Below are 20,956 nucleotides of genomic sequence, written 5' to 3' on the forward strand. Positions count from 1 at the left end.
CGTTCGCTGCCAGACTAATATTCGTGAAAATTCCTACGAGGATAAATTCTTTTTCTATATAATTAGAAACGATGCAATCCTGCATTTGGCCTTTAGAATTAATTTATTAATTATATACTATGCGTGGGTGACGTGCAGAAGGTTTTTCTCTCGAACGAAAAGAAGGAAATAAATATGGGAGATTACTCAACCGATCGAATCGCTTTTGGGAATGCGATCGCATTTAATTCGAACAGTTCATCCCGAGATAAAATATTCGAAAGTACGGAATTTCTTTATCGATTTTCACCCGTTGATTACAAGGTGTAGCGGGGGACCGTCGATTCCCAGCAGTTTTATTATCAATTATACATATATTTCGACGGATACCGCGAGAAAAAAACAGATCACGAGCTGCACGCTCCGGGGAGCGCTAACTCGGGGCGTTTAGGAGCGATGATTTATCGCGGGCGATACTCGCGTTACGGTGTGTGGATCTAGTTTCAGTTCCCAACTGATATTATCAGCGCCGTTAAACGTAAAAGGGCGTAATCCGTTTCTGTTGCACGTCGGACAGTTTAACCGACATTGTGCGCCTAATAAGGTTGAAAGTTGGACTTAATTGGCGGATGAATAGATAAAGAATATTGCAACGCCCGTGGTCGCGGAGCGTTAATTCGTTATTAGCTCGGACATGCTTTGTGTTGTTCCATTAAATATTTGTTAATGGCCGACAAGCGTTCTCATTAGGCAGCGCGGACGTTAATTACGATTCGTACGAACAAACGGTGGTTCTTTTGTCGCGTTGTCTTCGTATATATTAAACTTTCTTGCGAAATTGAGTGCTCTTTAGGTAGAGTGTAACGAGAATTCCTTATCGGAAAGATATTATATATAATTGGGGCATTGTTGCGGTACAGGTATTAAATTCTGAATAATTGAAACTTGAACGAGACACGATTTGGGCTTGGTAACAAGCAGAGTATCGTGGGTTATCGTACAATCTCCGTCGATAAAACTGGTTTGATTTTCCAGGTAGAATTTATCTTTCTACGATTCGTTGAAATTTTCCCTTTCTTTGTAGATTTTTCAACGTTCGGCTCGCACCGAAGGCAGAATTTTCCGGAATTATGAACGCAAGAAATTCGTTCGCGAGCCGACACGGTCGAGTTTTGTCACGCGTTCGAGAAATTTCAATTAGCCTCATGGGAAAACGCTTTAAACATCGAGTTACGTCGCGTATTCGAAAAATATCGTCAAACGAGGGCGCTTATTTAACAGCGTTAAATCTCCGCCCCCGTTTCGGAAGCCTCCGCGTAATTACTATCGTTGATCGATCACGTCGCGACCAATAAAACACAATAACCGTGCGCCCGACATTAATTATACCGTCGCGCACTTTACAGCGCGGAACGTCCACGCGGAAAACCAATTTCCATTGTTTGCCCGACTCTTTAATCACGGAATCCTTTACAACCGAATAAACCTTCCGCTTCATGGACCCGCGTACCGACGAAAAGGAGCCGTTAAACGGGGACGAGATCGCGCGGCTCGATACCAACAAATGAAATTCAATGAAACGCGTCGCCCACCGAGCGAGGAGAACGAACGAGCCTCGAAAACGACCTCTTCTTCTCCCGAGGTACTCACCAAGGTTTCGACAATTTCGACGAAAAGGAACCTTGGTTTGTCGAGGATTCGGTAGAAGCAGACACGTCTGATAGAATCCTCCTACGAGAGTCGCTTTTTTCTCAACGATCCAACCGATACGTTTGCCCTTATTTTCACTGGCCCGAGTGCCATCGAGAAGAAATATCATCCCTGTATAAACGGCATCGTTATTCCGATAGACTTTTGCGAGAGACGAATTGGGCAATCTTTACTAGAAGCTTTTTTTTTTTACCGGTAACCTACATTCCCTTTAACCGAATCCAACGTGCGAAACGCCTCCGCTTTTTGTTTGCGAACGTTAGCAGACTCCCGCTCCCTTCGGAATTTAACCAACAACCCCCGTAAATCCGAGGTTCGATCCTCATTAAAACCTCGCCGAATAAGAAAATCCGGATAACACCGATATATCTTCGCCGTTACGTCCACCGACACGCGATGTATCGGGTCACGAACCGTTGAAAATAAAGCGATAGATAACCCCGCGATGAAAAATACCACCCCTGTTCTTTCCAGCCCCTCGCGAAACGTACCGGCTCGAAAATAAAAGCCCGAGTCCAATCTCCCCCGGACGTTCCACCGGTTCCGAAAACGGATGATGCCCGTTGGAAACAAAACGGGACGGAGGACGCGCGCCCCTTCCACGGCGTGTAAACAGCCCCGAAGACCGGGCACTCGAGCGAGACGATACCAACGAGACAGTACGAAACGAAAACGTCTCACGGAAGCGGCGTCTAGAGCAGGTGGCGGTGCAGGTGCGCTCCTCGAGTCTGCCCGACCCTTTCAGACTCGGGGAATTACCGAAAGTAAACTTTCCGCGTTTAATGCGGTTAAGCCATAATCGGATCTTCCCGCTCGATACACGTAACGTCGGCTGCGCTCGAGCTCTTCGGAAGCGCCACTGCGAACGGCTGTGCACGCTCGCCTGACACCGACTCGGAAACCTAATAAATGTGAAAACGTTCCTTCGATTGGTCCTACGTAGCCTTTCGCCTTTCACCTTTGCCAACCTACGTTTCGCTGGACTGCGAATACCAATCGGAGTTCGTTAAAACTTTATTCAAAGTTTCGTTGTAATAAAAAGGACGTTGTTCGATTGAAGCTGTTTACTCTGGGCATGTTTAAGTAGCGAATAAAAATGGCAATGTCTCGTGTAAATAAGAATTCCGATCGAATTCTTCTCTATACCAAAACGTCCGTACATATTTTGTATAAAGTACAGTCGGTCTCGCGAATATTCATACGCGCTCTCAATAAAGGGCACCGCAGCTGAATGGTTAAAACGTGTAGAAAGCAGGCTAATGGAACGAACGTATCACGCATTTCCTAGAAAATAAGAAACGTAAAATGCAATATCTCGGGTTACATCGCGCGTTTCCCTGACCCCGCCGCGGGAAATTTAAAAGGTCCGCGAGGGATCCGAAAGGAATGTTTATGAGAGAACTTCCCGCGACAAGATACATTTTTCGCGTCCCGGATACCGCCGCGAAAGCCTTCAATTAACCAACAGAACGTACCGCCGTCCATTTCCAGCGTATAATAATCGTCGTGGAAAAAAACGTGCCGCGAAATAAGACAGCGACGACTTCGCCCGTGCCCTCGAGGGCAATTTCCCGTGGCGGCATTTTTCCCCACGACGTGGAACACGAAACGTCTTCCGCAACCCGGGTCCCCCCGTACTTTTTGTAAAAGGAATCTCTGTGTGTCCTTACGCGTCGCGGTTTCAATGCGCCTGGGCCATTCAATTAATCGTGCTCGAGGGCGAGTTCGTGTAACGCGCGTAACGTATAATTGCGCGTCGAGGGAGCCCGTTCTAATGACGTCGATTACTCTTTTAAGGGGGTTCTTGCACGGTACGCGAACATTGGCCCCTTTACTCATTCTTTATGTTTATGTATACCCATCCTCGACCCCTTCTGGCATTGTCTGGTAGATAACGGCTGGGAATCTGGAGTCGTCGCCACCTACGAATGGAATGGCAGGATTAGAATTCCGTGGAACTATCGAGAAGTGAATCGACTCGATTCGTTAGGCGTAGATTGAAGGAAAATCACAATTAACGATTATTTATATCGTTTTCTGTTCGAATCCGGTGTCCTACGGAAATAAAAATTCGTAGAGCTGCGCCTAAATGTATCTGTTCGATCGAATAAAAATGTATCGGAATACCTGTTCCAAATCTGTCCGAATAACCGCTGAACCCAATCAAGATTGTGTGATCCCTTCGCTCGCGTAATAGAAACGTTGTTAACGAACCATCCTTTTTTACAATACCTACAAGTTCGGCCTTTATTCGTGTCCCAGACTGTAAACAATTTTACCACGCGCCACGACGTTAAGAAACCCGGTAATGACACGGAAAACGTCGCGATACCGTACGTTGTTAGCGGACACGACCAACAAGAAACAAAGTATTTTCTCCTGGCGCGGAGAGGAAGTCGTAGGATCTCCAAGTTTAATTACCAGGACTGTCGAGAGAGAAATCACCCTTGACGGTCTCGTTTGACGAGGGAAGTTTTATTCACGGTAGCCGGTATCTTTCCCAGTATTCCGTCCACAATTGCTCGATGAAGATATCGCTTTAATTACGACAGCTCTTCTCAAGGAGACGCGCTTCGAACTGCGCCATACGTACTACTCGAGAGCTGCAGTCCAACGTGTTGGTCTCGAGTAAAAGTTCTTTTTTTACCATTTCGGAGAAGAAAAACCAGTTACGACGTCCCTCGACGCGGATTTTAATTTCTTTCTAATGGACAAAGTAGCCGATAGTAAACGCTATCAACGCGGAAATGATCACCGAATTCCTCCTTCCAGGATAACCATGCTTGTTCTAGCACGAGCGTAATCTTTACGCGCGTTATTAAATAATTCTCTTTGAATAACCATCAGAGGTTAAGTTCTTGTACGATTCTCTTCTTCGCATCGAACAAATTTACCAATGTCTGTTACGATAAAATTAGACGATCTATTTTTAATTAATTTTTAATTAATTCAACGTTAACCTCTTGCCGCGCTTCGACAAGTCCGACTCGCGATGAAGATTTTGGCGCAAACATGAACGTATCACGAGCCAGGATCGTAAATAAATAGTCGAGCCAAACATAAACATCATTTTCCGGTCCCAAGTCTCGTCGAGCTAATTTCACATTTCAAATTCAACGAGTTAATTTCACTGTACATTTTACCAGTTTATCGCCAAACTAAAAATCAAAGCTATCTCGATAAAAAAATTTCTCGAATAAAAAAATATTCCAAATCACCAGCCAATCGTCTCGAGGAGCTCGTTTTCGATTAGCGCGAAAGCAAATCTGGTTGATTCCTCTTCTCATGGCGTTATCGAGCTGCGCGCATTCTTCGGATGCTTTGTCTCGAAGGAACTCCTCCCTTCGATCGCATTAACAATCATTGAACACAAGTAAATCCCTAGTGCCATTGCGTCGTTAGGGAACGAAGAAGTTAATCCAATGTTTACTGTCAGGGTGTACAAACGAGAAACTTGGAAGCGTTTCCGTGGTTGTCTCGTGACTTCAATTGCCTCGAATTAATCTCTGGAGACCTCCGGACACCCGACGCCCGTTCCTTAATTACAGACCAAAAGAAGGCCACATAAAATTTCTTGTATCGCCGACGTTCCATCGAAAAAAGCACCTAATCGCCGAGATGAAGCAGGAAGCTACGAGCCCGATTAGCCATCGCCCGGAACAACATCGCCTGCTTTCAACGACGGTCCTCGTCTATCATCTCGCTTTTTGTCGCGCGATACTCGTCCGTCGTTGGTACAACACAAATTCCAGCGGATCGTCGGACCGTTACAACGTTTTGACGAGCGACGTCGACGCCCGGAAATCACTCGAAAATTACTCTGGAGATCGTACCTTCCCGGATTAGCCAACTGGACCTGGTCAACGCGGCTGATGGACTCTCAGACCGCGAAGCAGACTGTGTCGAATGGCTACAGTGGTTCTTAACCGACAGGCTACTGGCGAGACCGAAACTTTATTTTTATCGCGAACTGTGCACACTGACATTTGAAGTAGGTGTTATTTTCGTGACGAAGTTAAAATATGTATCGTAAATGGCGTGGTGGTCGACACGTCGGGCTCACGGCATAGAAAAAGATTCTTTATTTAACGCGTAGATAGCAATTATAGTTAAAAGCTCTGGTTACGGAAGAGAACTCTAAATTTAACGCGTAAGTAGTCGTGGCCACCTCTGGCAACCGTCCTCCACCGGATAAGAGCCACTGGCCTCTGATGGACAACACCTGACACGTTCGATTCTTCCATTCCCCCATCTTCGAACGAGTAAATTCGAAGGCGACGATTCGCGTCGCGGAAACTCGTTTCTAAGTTGCCAGCATTCGTAGTTCGCAACTCAATCTCCTCGACTTTCTCGACAGCGCCCAGCCCCTCGACCCTCCGCCGCGATGCCAGGGAGCGGGAAAATTTCGTTGGAACTCGGCGAATTTATTTAACGCCGGTAAAATGTCCGCGATACGTATTTCTATGTAAATGGTCCACGCATTAGGCGAATATGCCACTTTCAGCGATATATTAATATTAATGAGGCGACGTTAACGCCAACAGGAACTCCCGGAAGCTTCGGGACGCGCGGTGCGCTTTGTCTACGGTCCTGTTTAAGATACGGATACAGTTGTGTAATATTAATATTCATTTTAACGTTGTTACCACCGCGGAGTCGAGTTGCGTAATTCCGAACTTGCGAGTTTTCTCGCGAGGGGAAGGTAATTCTTAACCGACGGATCCCTCTCGAAACTTGGTGTTTTTCTCTCGAATTACGCGAAAAGAGAGGTATCCCAAAAGTTAGGAAATTAAAGGATCGCTGTTATTTGTGTCGAACGATGTGTATTTACTTTTTGGATGATTAAATTTTTGGATGAAGATCAGAGAGCCTCGATTATCGCAAGAAATCGGGGTAAAAACTCGCGCAACAAGCGAGGTTCTACACGGACACGGTATTCGAGTTATACTTGGATGAGGAGTCGACTTTAAATACGAGTCGTATATTCTCGGCTAGGGGAACGTGCGTGAGAAGGTTACGGAAGAAATGTACGTATGACTTAGGTATAAAAGAGATTCGGTCCAGGGTAAGAGAAACCGAGAGATTTATATTCAGGGAGCAACAGAATATTAGAAAAGAGAAAGGAATGGGCACGGGAATATGGGACTGGCGACGATCTAAATAGAAGACGAGGATGGGAAAAACGGCGGGATAAAGGCTGACAAACATATTTAACTTTGACCTTCGTCGTTGACGTCTTAAACGTCCGTCATTACTGACGAGAGTCGCAGCAGCTTTCTCAAAGGCCGACGACGCCTACGCAAGTGTGATTTCAGCTTGTTAGCGACAACGACGAAAATTATCCTCGACGAAATCGAGTATTTTAATTGGAGCAAACTCCGCGATCTTCTCGCGAAATTTTACCGTGACGCTTTCAACGAAAGTTTCGCGAAACAAAGCTCGACCGAAGCTATCATCGTTCCTCGCTTTTCGCAGCCGTCTCTCTGGAACTATAATTAATACCGAGCATTATTTTTACTCGTTTCTCGGGACCATTCGAGATCTCCGGAATAACGGTGGATCGTGTTCGTTTAACGAACGCATTCGATAAAATCACCATTAATTAAATAAGTGGTTCTTCGCATTCCGTTCTTTGGAACTGTTCCCGCACTTTTTCATTTGGACTCGTTTTATGCATTATTTCATTGAATCGTACCATCGTAAATTTCACGATCTCGTTTGTATCTGGAGGTGGTTGCAAAGGATGATAAACACTCGTTTTATGTAATTGTCGATATATAGATGAAATTCATCCTCTGTATAGCAAACAACCTATTTATTTCGATCCTGCGAAACATATTCCACGCATATATGTCTGCCAATTTTTTATTTCAAAATTAACGCACCGTAAAATTAAACGATCAATCCCAATCGAGTGCATTCTTTTACACCGTATATCTCTATACGTAGAAATCCGGAGAATCGAGCTGTATCGATCGTGGCGGCCTCGTGCAATCGAGTCCCTCCTGATCCATCGATTTGCATCGCGTAATTGCATATTTGCCGTTCGTTATACGAATATTTATTTACAGTATCGTCAAGTAAATATCGCGAGTCAAACACCGCTCAAAGAGACATGCTTTCATAAACAAAACGAATTGCCTGCATCCCCGTCAAAGTAAGCCCCTGTAACGCGTTCCGAAATTATTTTGCTCCTTTTACGAGTCGCTCCTCCGCGCGCCGAACAAAACCCAGGATTCAACGGTATTAAATATCCACTTTTTCTTTCATTCCGTTCGATTCGCGAGAGAAGGGAGAGACAGAGGGCTCCGGTTATTCAGGGAAATACCAATTAAAACTACCAATAAAGGTCTCCTCATTCAGAGATCAAGCGAACGCCACGACTACGGGATCTACGATCCGTTTCAAGTCCGCGTTACGCACGCGATCAGGCAAATTCAAATTAGAGCTGGCAATAAAGGCTCCGTGCAGGCCTCGAGAAGAATTAATTTCATTTTTTTCAATTCCACGCATCTACGCTTAAATCTCGGCCACGTGAAAATTATTTTCCAGCCAGTGTTTCGTTACCACTGGATTCTTCCGTTGAAACAATTAACAACGCGTACTGGAAGACGAGCACGATGATAAAGCTGATTATAGAACGAACAGACATAGATTCTATTTTTAATAAACGGAATATTATCTCTGGACATCGATTTCTTTGTTACATACAAATTTGTTCGCCTTCGAAGTATTGTACTTTCTTTTGAGAAGCCCTTAAGAAGCTCTGGATACAAATATTCTGGAGCTATTATCATAGAGGTGTCGAACGACACGAGCAACAACTAAAAATAGAATAGAAATAGGAGTAGGTATAATTCGATTACTATTTTGACAAATTTCTATCGTCGATATCTAATTTTATACTGTTCACGATTCGTAACACCTGCCTTCTCCTTCGACAGCCGCACAGCCGAGGATGTAAATTTATTAAATTTCCATTCGAGCCAGCCCCATACCTAATTTACACTTCTTTAACGAATCCCCTCCTTCGGTTAGACTATTAAGGACGTTGCTGGTCGCGTCGAACACGAACGTCCACGATACGCGGAATCGGGCGAGGGAACGTTGCCGCTTTAAAAGGGATTACCTGGGAAAGAGAAGAACGGAGGGTTCCGAAAGAGGGTTGCGCACCTCGCCGGTAATCCTGGACGAGTAATGATTTAATGACGCCTACGCGAGGCCCCGGGCTTTCATAATGCGTATCCGGTATTTATTTATTTATACGGCGAGACGGCGGCGATAATGCTCGCAACGCGAAAGCGCGTTGTTTCTCACGCCTGTAAGTTCATTCGGGTCTTCGCGAACCCGTGAGGATGCGCGGAGAACCGAATCGGCTGGTCTCACATTGTGTCGCGTCCCGCGCCAAGATGGAAGTGAACTTTACCACGGAAGGAGACGCGTTAATTGCGCCGCGCCGCGGCCAATTTCAGCAACGAACGCCTCCTTTTCTCCCCCTCCAACTGGCTGCTTTGTTAATGAAATTAATTCCAGTAATTCGAACGCCACGACTTCCTTTCGCCTTTTCGAGAGCGTTCAACTCCGCGCGAAAAAGTACTCGACCGGGAGCCACGCGAAAAAGAGGTTTCCGCGCGATTTTTATATGCACGCCAATGGTTTTTCCGCCGGAAAACCTTGCACGCCGGAAGGTTAGCGTGACCCATGTGGGACGGGGCTGAACTTCGGGCCGGATCATTCCGATCGATACGGAATTTATGATACCTGGCGTGTCGAATGCTGGAAGCACCAGGTTCGACAGATCGAGAAGAGACGAGATCTTAGACTTCGAACTAATTTCTTTGGAACTCCAACTGTCGATAAAATGATTGTCGATGAGACAAAGGTGACCTGATTTTCAAATCTCGAATTAGCGAATCTAAGCTTACCATTCGTGGTAATAGAATGCTAAGAAAGCATCTCGAGATGCTGGTAGATACCAGAAAAAAAGGCCTCGAATACAAAGGGTTAACAAACAGAAATTTTCTTATCGTGAAGTAGATTTAGAAATAAACTACCAAGGTAACGCAAAGAAATTCGCGGGAATCGTTTGAAACCTTCACGTCCGCGAGCATTTCCAAAAGCTGGAGAAAAAGGGAGCCAGCTTCGCACGGGAAACCTGAAACGATGAAAAATTGTTCGCGAGAGTTTCCGTTCCACATTTACGATAACTATTGTTCCAGGATTCTTGGAAATCGACTTAAGAAGTAATTAAGAAATAATCGTTCCGACGTCCCCGTAGATAGATTCGTCCTGCGAGGTGCGCAGCTGCCTAGGAATCCCAGGTTCCGATGCTCAAAGGCAGTAAAACAGAAGCGCGAAGCGTGAGAATCCTCTGAACCCTCCACCTTATTTGCACCGCGGCAGAAAATTATACGCCAGGGAATGAATATGTATCAGGTACATTAATTGCGCAGGAAACATCGGTTTGGATGTTTTGTCACCTCGTCGGACTCCGTTTCTTGCGAGATCAGACAGGTAATGGGATGCGTGGGATGCGTTCATTTGCGAACTTTTATAGAAGAAGGATAACCGTTACACGTTTCTTCGCTCAAGTAATTGCGAGTACTTTTTATCTCTGCAGAAATATATACACAGTAGCGTACGCACGCGTGCATAGCGCAATGAGGAGTAGCTATACATCGGTGCGAACCTAATCCTGATAACGTAACGCGACACCTGAGAATCGGTATCGGTATCGGTATCGGTATTAATTGGATTGGTCCATTAGTGGAAAATGATACTCGAGAGATAGGCATAGTTTGATTTCAACCCAACATATACTTGGTTTCCCTCTACGAGAATGGTAATTCAACTTTATCGAATTTTATTTCATGTACGCATGAATTTTTACGAATATACTTCGTCGTGTACGTACAACGATACAGAACGATAAACAAAAGAAAAATATTTCTTTTTACGCAGTGAACAAAGATGTTATTATTATGCGAAAAACAACAAAGAGCTGTTCGCGTTTATAATTCGACCAAAATAAATATGAAGTGCGTGCTAAAAGCATCGATATTGAAATCGAGTTGCACGTATAGGATTTAAACAAACATTGACCTGCGAGCTTCGCGAAAAACAGGATGGCGCCCAGACTTTGTTCTCAGCTACTTTTAATTTTGTTTTCAGCTGCACCAGTTTGAAGAAATCTTGCTCATCGAAAATCAAGTGGCCACCCACGCTATCGTCTGTTATGACAAAATGAGTGAACCTTTTTTTAAAACAAAAATTCTTTTATAATTCTTTAAGACATATTTTGTAATATATTTACATTTCATTGATAAAAATTATTACTTAATACCTTAAAAACACACACACACACACAAGAAAGTGTCCGTTTTCATTTACCTGACTGCGACTAACCCCTTAAACGGTCGATTGTGCGTCGAATAAACGTATAGCGGTCCTCAACCCGAGCACACGAGTTCAGTTTTGTTCTCAGGGCTGAAAACTGGTCGATGGCGGTTCGAGGGCTCGCATATATATATATATTGTATATATGAATCGAAATCGAAATGCACGCACGACCGACGTAACGAAGACAGATCTAACTCGTTCCCAACTGTCTGTTTACTAACTTCCCTCGACTATGTTTGGCAAAACCCCGCTAGTTGTTGCAAAAAGCGCCGCTTCCAAGTTTCCCGACTGTTTTAAACTTACAAATGGATTCCCCCGGAACGATACCAACTCGCAAAAATTGAATACTTTCTCGGGGTTGCGTGCAAGAAACGAATTCTCGCGGAAATAGCATCAAATTCGTGGGACGAGTTCTCAGGGATTGTTTCTTAGGGGTTATTTCTTAGGGGTTGTTTCTTAATGGTCGTTTACGGCTCTGGACTTATACAAATTTCATACTTGATTCAACTTCGGTTGATATCAGGTAATACTTAGAGCGAAGGTGTGAGAATTAATCAAATTGATTTGAAATTTATTTCATTGAAATTAGGCTCTGCGCGTTACGTGTCTTATTATAATCATTTCTAGCATGATAAAGGAATGTACGCGTTGGTCGGTAGAGAATAATCTAGCGATGCGTGATGGAGCCCCCAACAACCAAGCTTTCGTATGCACATCCCTCAGCAACACCACCCAAGAAAATCGCACTGCACACGCATTAATAATGCAGCCAGTCCTTCCTATTTCCGTTTCGACATCCCCTCAAGGTACCGTTCTAATAAAAATAAACCACTTCATCGATCAGCTAGCTCGCACCTACGCCCGGCAGGACTCGGAAAATTCGTCTTGCGAGTTCGAACTGTTCGCTTCTCGCTCGACCACCTCCCGACTGCATCCGTTTTCTCGCGGAACGAAGAGGACTCTTTCGAATTTATACGAAACAATGTTTCAGATCGCAATAACGTAATGTCCCGGCGGGACAAAACATCGAACGGGGGAGGAGGAGAGCGACGAGACGCTCGCTCCGCCGGAAAGCGTCGAACCACCGACGGAAAAAAATTTAATCTCAAAAATTGCTCGTCGTTCGTCCGCGTCTGGCGTCGTCGGCGGATGCTCGATCAGGCGCGGAGACAGCTGCGAAGGGAAAGGAAAACCCTCCTCGATAACGAACGAAAAATAATCGCCGACGATTAGCGGGGCAGTGTGTTTCATCCCTCGTAGACGGGAATAAGAAGTGAAATTTCAAATATCGAGGGCGAAAGAAGCGGCGAGGAAAAGCTGGACGAGGGGTTGGTCGGGGGGAGTGGCGAGTCCAACTCTCGGTGGATCTGTCAGGCTGGTTGCGCGAGATGGGGTGGAATCCCTTGTTTAAACAGAGGCACTTCGTACCCGATCCGACGACCGGTTCATGAACAAATGCGACTGTTCTTTGGATACTTTAATCCCGGGGATTGGCTGTAATTTATATCATTTGCTTCTCCCCTCGGGTCCCTCTCTCTCTCTCTCTCTCTCTCTCTCTCTCTCGGCTGCGTTCCTCCACCTGTCTCTGGTACACTGTAAAACTACGGGAATCATCCCTCTCCTCCCGGGCTCTTTTGTCTTTTTCCCCTCGGGCTGTTATTTTCGTCGCTGATCCGAAGAAAATATTAAACGCTGATACGAGAAGGGGAGGTATCGAGGACTGGAGTTGAATGGAGTTGAATTTTAGAAATTTAGAAATTCAAAATGACGGACCAATATGACGGGACAAGATGCGAAAAGTGACTGGATTTGGATGAAACTTGGTATATAAAGCTATTCGTGGGCGCTCATTCCAAGTCTGAATTGAAAATTTGAAAGTCGATAACGTGCCAAGTAATTCTGCTAAGATTTAAACATTTGATTCGGATCACACATAATCAAATATTCTCGTAGTTCGATGTTTATCGGATTATTTTAATAATATAGAGTTACTATACATTCGATTACTTTGAGTATTACGAATCAAGTGTCGAGCAAAAATTGCCCAGGTTCCTCGAGTTCCTGCGCTTTCCATCCCCCAACTCAGACGCCACCCTTGTACCTCACTCGAACGCCCGGCTACAAATAACGAGCTTCATTTTATGCAAATTTCAACATTGGCCGCTTTAAGTGTCACCTCCCGCAATATTACCGCTTCATAGACCAACGAAGCTGGGGAAACAGAGAACTCGTTCGAGCCTCTCGTGAAACAGGAGACACAGATGAGGTCGGGGGCTGAATTGCGAGCCCAGAGGAGGCGACCCGCGTGACATTCGAGCCGCTGTAGCCGTTTGAAAGCCAAGCTCAGAAATTCGGCCCGCTGGCGTGTTCCAGAGGATTCTCTTCCTCCAGCCATTAACCTGCCAGATAATGAACTCGCGTTAACTACCATGTTTTCCGATTACGTTTCCACCGTCGGAAATCTCGAGAAGGTGGACGAAAGACTTCCAAAACGCCATTTTTTTGAGACGTCCTCACCCCAACTTAACAGTAAGATCGATACTTTAACGTAATAAAATAACAAATAAATATTTCTGCTTAAACCAGAGTGCTATGTAATTAAAAAATTAGAGAATTAATTTCTACACCTAATACACGCTCTCGTCTGCTCTATTTTCTTGTATCGTTCTATTCTTTGGGCCCCTAAGAATTTAATTACGCGAAATACTACTTCTCGACTCAAGGTACGAAACGATCGAATATTTCGACAGTCATATATTTCAATGTTTTGATAATTCCGATGGGTCTGCAACCGCTCTGAAGTAAAAAAAATAAATATGTGCTTCACCAAAAAAACAAAAAAAAAAGGAACCTTCGATTGACCCAACAGCGATCGAAGAGCGTATTTATTATCCTTTCCCCGACTCGATCGTGCGAAATTCGAAACCGAGAATAACACGCTCGCGTTTCCCCGCAGCCTAAAGAGCAGAAATAAATTACAAGAGGCGGGCGGTGTATTTCAGCCAGCTTTTTGGGATTACCGACCGCTGTGCACCGTGCTCGCCGGTACGTTCCACAGCTATTAACCCGGCAGATAATGAACTCGCGTTAACTCCGATGTTTTCGGATTACGTTTGAACCGAGCGCGCGAAAATAAAGTGGACGGTGTTGTCTTAAGGTTAGACCGCAGGACCGCGGTCCCCTCTCTCCCTCCGGAAGAGAACAGCTCGACCGACCACTCATTAGCATGGTAATAGCCGCGGTACGCGCGAGTGCTAAATTTTAGGTTTTCAGCTTGCCCGCAAACCGTTCTACGCGCTAATGTACGAACTCGCGACTGTTAACCAGCCAACGCGCCGTGTACCAGCGATCCTTGACCACTTTTTTCGGTTGCTGGAAGCTCGAGGGTATTTTCAGAGGAAAAGGGACGTTTGCACGCGCGTTACAAGAGGCCGGGGGATGCTGGGTCGCGTTTGACCCGTAACAAAATTCCTTTATCCTTGGTTTCAAACGAAAAGTTTCCGAGCGGATATTTTTTTGTCTCGACAACTTCCGGAGGCACTCGTGCGATTAAGCTGCGACAGAACTCCGTTAGATCCACGATCAACAAGAAGAGGCTCGACGGTTTGGACTGCAAGAAGAGGCTGGGTCTAATTTGACCCATGGTAAAATTACCTCTGGTTTCAAAAATCAAATTTCCGAGCATATTTTTGCCTCGATTGTCTAGTCGCTAATAAATGCTGGAACTATCGTAAATATAGAATCAAAACATAGAATCGTTTTCAATAATTTAATTAAAGGATTATACTGTAGAAACTGATGCTTAAGGTACCTTTACCGATCGCTCTCCTCTGACACGGTAACATTAGAAAGTATCGATCGGAATAAAGATAACAGGAGGGTACGAAGCTCGAAACCGTGACAATATTTTGCGCGATAACACACACACGACTATTGTGTTACGCAGTGATAATCCACCGATTAAACCGAATAGCAAACACGGTGGATCGACCACGATCTAAGTGTGTAGTAAAACTAAAGTGGAACGTACGATCGTATGTACACGGGGCCGCACTGTGGGACCCGAAGGGATCGCAGCCAAACGACCAACCAATATGCTAATCAAAGGAAGAGAAGCACAGTGGTTGGTCCTTTGGCAAACAGACCTCTGTGCAGGTCCGATCGTAACGCTTCCAAGTACCTACAGACTGCAGTCGTTCTTCCTTATTTGTTTCGGTCGCCTTTACGCAATTTTAAACATCTCAGAAAACCGTCTTTCATATTCACTAACTAAATGCTTTACCAGCTCTCGGTTATTATTTAACCAAAAATTTACCTTTTAATCGTACAGAGTTCCGTGTTGTATAGATAACAGATGGTACACAAAGATAACTCTGGATACCATCAAAGATTCGTCTCGGTTCTTAAAAAGAACGACAGAACCGTCCCCTTAATTCCAGTACGCTTCGAAACCTGCTTGGTCGCGCGGTTTCACGCGGATGTGGGCGCCAAATGTGCAGCGACGCGTGTCGCTCGGAAGTCCAAACGAATCTTCCAGGGTGTCACGTTACGACAGGAAAGACAACTTTTTGGGCCTGTCGGTAGCGAACCTAACGCGCGGCCCAGAACCGCAAGGCGTCCATGAAACTTTTACCACTAGTTGTAATACGCGCGCAACGTCTGATCGTTTGAAACTTTTACCTCGAATAACAACTTTGAAATAAGACGGGAAAATAATATTCTTCGTAATTATACAATTATCGCAGTAGGATAGTCACCTTTTAGAAAATATTTCTTACAATTAGCTAACAGACAAGAGCGATCCTACGTACAACGATCATTTTGCACGTAGTAACTCGAGCGCCAGGCTCGTCAGGATCTGTCAACGGAGGAAATCACATCTCGCGATCTAAATATGCATTCGAGCAACCTGACAAACGCGAGCAGCCCGAACATCAGCCCGATCAGTGTTTCCGAGACGCATCTCCGATCTAAATATCCGCCCTGACATGCCCTGAATCGACATCGTAACCGAATCCCAGTGTACGTCGGAGGAGCAAGCTACGTTCGATGATCTAAACGATAGCATCGCGTAAAAGAATCGCAAACCGTGAAAAAAATCCGTGAAAAGTCTCGACCTAGCCTTAGCAGTCTAGCAACGACCCGCAACCCTCGCTTCGATCGTAAAGCTTACCTGGCAAACGCGACCATCGACCCGATCGGTGTTTGCCGGAAGAATGAGCCACGTATTCCGATCTAAATATCTCCAGACCTGGCCTGAATCGACAACGTAACCGGATCGCAGGACAGCAATGGCTGAAAAGGTTCGAACCAGGCTCAGCAGTCCTGGAGCGACGCACGACGATCACTGTCGTCCCGAAGCCTAGATGGCAAACACGAGCGACTCGAGCCACCGTCTCATCAGTGTCTGTCAGAAAAGCTAGACACGTCTCCCGATCTTGGGGGACAGGGAACGCGGTCGTCCTCGACGGTAAACAGACCGAGGAGCTCGAAGTTTGTTACCGTGGCTCGTGACGCTATCAAGGGATACGTCTGCGACACGATCTCTCCCTCGATCCATCTATCGCATCGGTGGATCCTCTTCCTTCGGCCTGAATCCTCGCCGCTTTCGCTCGAGGCGTCGCTTCGTCGTGTGGCGAAGTTATCGTTTAATGGCAGTCGTTTCGTATTCCGTGCCACGGGCGAACCATCTTCTCTTCTCGAAACAGCGGCCGATCACAGCTTGTACCACTCCGCCGAAACAAAACGACCATCCCCGTTTGACAAACAACCGGTACAATCAATTACATCCGGGTTCTTCCGGGGATGGTGTATCGAACCCAGACGACGGATCGTTCTTGTTTCGAGGCGACCGATCCTTCGAATTCGGCGACGACAACAGTTCACGCGTTTGAAAAGAAGAACGACGAAAAGAAGCCGATTTTTGGAGGGGTAATCTCTTACGTCGACGTGTCGTGTATCAGAAGGTCTGAAGGTTCTGGTTCTCGGAGTTATCAGAATTTATTTTGTTAACCGAAGATGTACGAAAATTGAGGAAATTGGAGTAACGATATATCGTAGCGCGACTGCGAGAATTAATACACGGATCGTTGGATCGTACACTATGTTCAGGTGTGATATAATTTGAGAACCGAAGCCAACACGCGAGGAGAAAGAAAGTTACGTCATCGAGCTATTCAATGGAAACGTGTCTCGCTGTTTTCGCCCCCTGGCGATCGAACGAATCGCGATTGCATAAGGGAAATACACGAATAAAAAGTAAACCGAATCACCGGATTCGTTTTATTCTGTGCTGTTCCATCGATGTTTGTATTAAAAAGAAAAAAGGGTAAATTGAAGATTTCAAAACTAAAAATGTACATTATATTCGTTACTCAACTTTCTATCGTTACCGATAATAGAAATGAAACTTAAACGAAAGTATCTCCCATTTTAAACGCTGTAACGTACGCTTCGTCGTCGATATTTTGCGCTCAGCGCGAAGTTTCAAAGTCGGGAGTCGAGCCTTCGCGAATGGTTTAATTGTCCTCGAGGATTCGACGCGAAGATTAATTAAACCTGTCGATAATTAAATGGGCTTTTTGCACGGTAGGCCCGATATTTACTCCCCATTTCCACGAGTATTGTATCTCTCTTTGGGCGACCTCGGTTCACTTATCGTGTCTGGGGTTTCGTTTCGGGAAATAGGAAGTTCGCCGATACCCGCAACCATACGACCGTGTCCCGATTAACGGCTTGTCGATTAACCCCGGAACGGGCTGGCATTATCCGGGAACCGAAGTAGGAAACGAAGTCCAAAATCGCCTTTGACGCGCGCTCCATGCGATCCAAGAATTTTCCGTTCTGTTTCCCGAGCCGCTGGCGTTTCGATACGGACTCCTGACGTTGCCAGGACTTAACAGTTCGTTTCATACGCTTGCTAATTCGCCGACGAGCGTAACTTACCGCAGGACGTTACGCGAGTCCTCCATCCGCGATAACTTCGAGGGAACCTATTCGATTATTTTGCAATTCGTTTAAGCTGCAACGAAAATCGTAACGGAAAGGAACAAGAGCGAGTGTTCGCGAAACGTCGATGCGTATAAAGCGTTCCAAACAGTTCCGGCGTCTAAGACTGCAGTTTTGGAAAATAACTTCCGCCCGACGAAGCCACCGACGGTAATAGAATTTTCTCCCAAGCGGTCCGACGCCGAGCAAAACAACTTTAATCCACGGGAAACTTTGAAATCTTCGGATAATATCACTCAGACCAATAGGAACAATATCGAAGCCACAGGTAAATTGTTTTTAGCGGGGTCGACGGTACCGATTCGCCACCTTAAAGGGTTACATGGGTTACGATTTTAATACACAACTCTGATAAAAATTCAAATTTCAAATTTTTTTTTTTTAATTCTTCAATCACGTATACTCACGCACTAATAGAACATTTTTCTTCATCCCAAGTCATCCCATTTTTCTAAATGATCTCCGAAAACCAGCTCTTATTTTTCAATATTTTTCCATGAAAAATTTATGAGATGTCGTTCAAATGTTCGTTCGAAAAATTTTATAGGAAACGTATTATACTTTTTGGTCCTGAAAACTCATGTAACCCCGGAAGAGCAGCACCGTTTTTCCGGTCAAGTTTGCATTCTTAAACACCCTCTCGCGCATCCTCGAGTCACTCGAACCGGCCGACTATTTGCCCGAATCAATATTTGTAGACGGTCAGTGGCAAACTACTTTCTGAACGGTGAAGTTGCGTCAAAGGAGAGCCATAAATACGTTAAGCCTTGAAAGATGCCCTAGGTCACGGCACCGAACCTTTTACCTCCCAACATATTTACGCCCGGACTCCCTTTCGAGTTTCTATTTTCACCAAACTTTCCACTCTGCGGGAATTTGAATTTAAAGTCGCGCTCACGAGAAAATATTGGACCCTGCGATTGTTTAATCCTTGAGGGCGGTCTGGGACGCGCGTTCAATTAATCCGGTTTCTTTCGGATTATGTCGAGAGCACGATACGATATAAAATTCACCCGTAGACGCTTCGAAACGACGAAGGGAGAGTAAGCGGCTCGTAGTATGATATCTGATAAAAACTGTTACGGTACTCTTCTCTTGCGACACTTACGCACCGACAGCTTAAAAGAACAAATCACCGATGCAAATCTTTTAACTAATACTTCGAGGTACTCTCCGCTGAGATATCGTTACCAAACTACGAATTTCGCGCAGTTACGATACAAGCGAAACGAATAAAATTCACGCTTCGTGTACATTTCTTCCATATTAATAATACTAATTATCGGTCCGAACGAAACAACGCGCGACACTCGCCCCAATAATAAATCCTAAACCCACAGACCTGCAATGCCTTTGTCGCCGAGTTTGCGTATACGTACTTCTCGAAATCGGCGGCACGCTATTCAATTTTCCAGCGAGCGAGAAGTACACAATCGATACTCGGTAAAATATATTCACTCATATTTAACACGTTCCCGAACGACTCGCGCGCTGCTCGTCGCGTTGCGAACCATGTAACCGAATTCCTACGATTAACAATTACGGGCGATTGTTTAACGACATAAATTCCGAAACGTGCAAGTTTCAATTCGCGCGGCACGGTACCGGAACGTTTAGTTCCTGACCGTACCCCGCGCCGAAGCGAGGGTGTATTCTAATGAACATTTGTACGATCGACGCCAGACTATACGTTTATCCTAATCCCTTCCACGGTTGGCCGCAGAATCGCAGCCCGTTCGCACACGTACGAACGGAATATTTATCGGAATGCAATTAAGTCGCGACCTGCAACACCGACCGAGCGAATACCGGAAAACGTTCGTGGAAACTTTCAATTAACGATTGAACAAATCGGTTCGCCGACTGTTCTGCTTAAAAGTTCGCGGCTAAAAAAGGAAGCAATCGACCTGCACGTTTAACGCAACCACCGAGGTCGAAGCGTTCCCGTGAAATTACCGAAGGAAGAAGCGCCGAATCAATTTGCCGATATAATTAGCCCGGATTCTGTTGTAATAATTGGCATTAATAGTTGTAACGAAAACACTGGCAAAAGGGTAATTTCAAAAACAAACTCGACGCGGCTGGGTCGGATCGGTAGCGGTAGGTCTGGTGTTTTAGTCGCGTACATCGAGCTCTGGTACCAATAACAGAATTATTTCGTTATTAACGGGTCGATGCTTAACAGGTTATTCGAAGTTAATCATTGTCGATACAGTCCAAAGTAATGTCACGTTGTTAACTAAATACTTGTGGATAATCTAACATGGGGTGTATTTCATTTTGGTAAAACTAAGGCACCGCGATATTCGGAATCGGAACAGTCAGTCGAACGCAAATCAGGTAAAATAAATAGTATTCCACCCTGGAAAAGTCTCCCTTCGAAGAATCTAAGAAATGCTTCGAGCCGATCGAGTCCCCTGATACAAGTTAACGGTATTAATTGAAAGAGAACCTTGTGCCGCTTTCGGGGAAACGGAAAAACAATCGACTCGGGATGAAAAATGAAGAAAAACCGGATTCGCAGTTCGGATAACTGCCTAGCGCAGCCAGTCCGGGGTTAAAGTTTACGACGACATTTTTCCACATTCGCGTTGCAGCGCGGAAAAATAGCGCTCCCTGGAATCTGACACGAAACACGTTATTTCGGCTCAATTTGAGCCTCGATAATTTCAGCCCGCCGCAACCCGAAATTGGGTCAACGATGTCCTAATACCCACAATTTTCGCTGCAACTTCGTCAAACTGGTCTACTCAAAAACGTGGTCCGCTAAACTCCAACAGTCGACACACTCCACCGACCGAGCGAAACGCAAAACGAACGCGTCAATGACGCGTACCACGGCACGACCGATAATAAAAAT

At 45.3% G+C, this 20,956-nt stretch overlaps 1 protein-coding gene and 1 long non-coding RNA gene across 2 annotated transcripts in view; both read right to left on the reverse strand.

Moving 5' to 3' along the window:
- LOC128878209 (uncharacterized) overlaps positions 1-5,575 on the reverse strand; it is a 44,258-nt gene extending 38,683 nt beyond the window's left edge. The window contains exon 1 of the long non-coding RNA XR_008457356.1: positions 5,523-5,575. This is a non-coding gene — a long non-coding RNA (uncharacterized LOC128878209). The remainder of the gene's footprint in view (positions 1-5,522) is intronic.
- The window catches only part of LOC128878205 (nephrin), a 358,472-nt gene that overhangs the window by 306,651 nt on the left and 30,865 nt on the right, over positions 1-20,956 (reverse strand). The gene's annotated exons all lie outside the window — the stretch shown is intronic.

The sequence above is a fragment of the Hylaeus volcanicus genome, chromosome 6 (genome assembly GCF_026283585.1).
Source record: "Hylaeus volcanicus isolate JK05 chromosome 6, UHH_iyHylVolc1.0_haploid, whole genome shotgun sequence".
In the NCBI taxonomy this organism is placed as follows: Eukaryota; Metazoa; Arthropoda; class Insecta; order Hymenoptera; family Colletidae; genus Hylaeus; species Hylaeus volcanicus.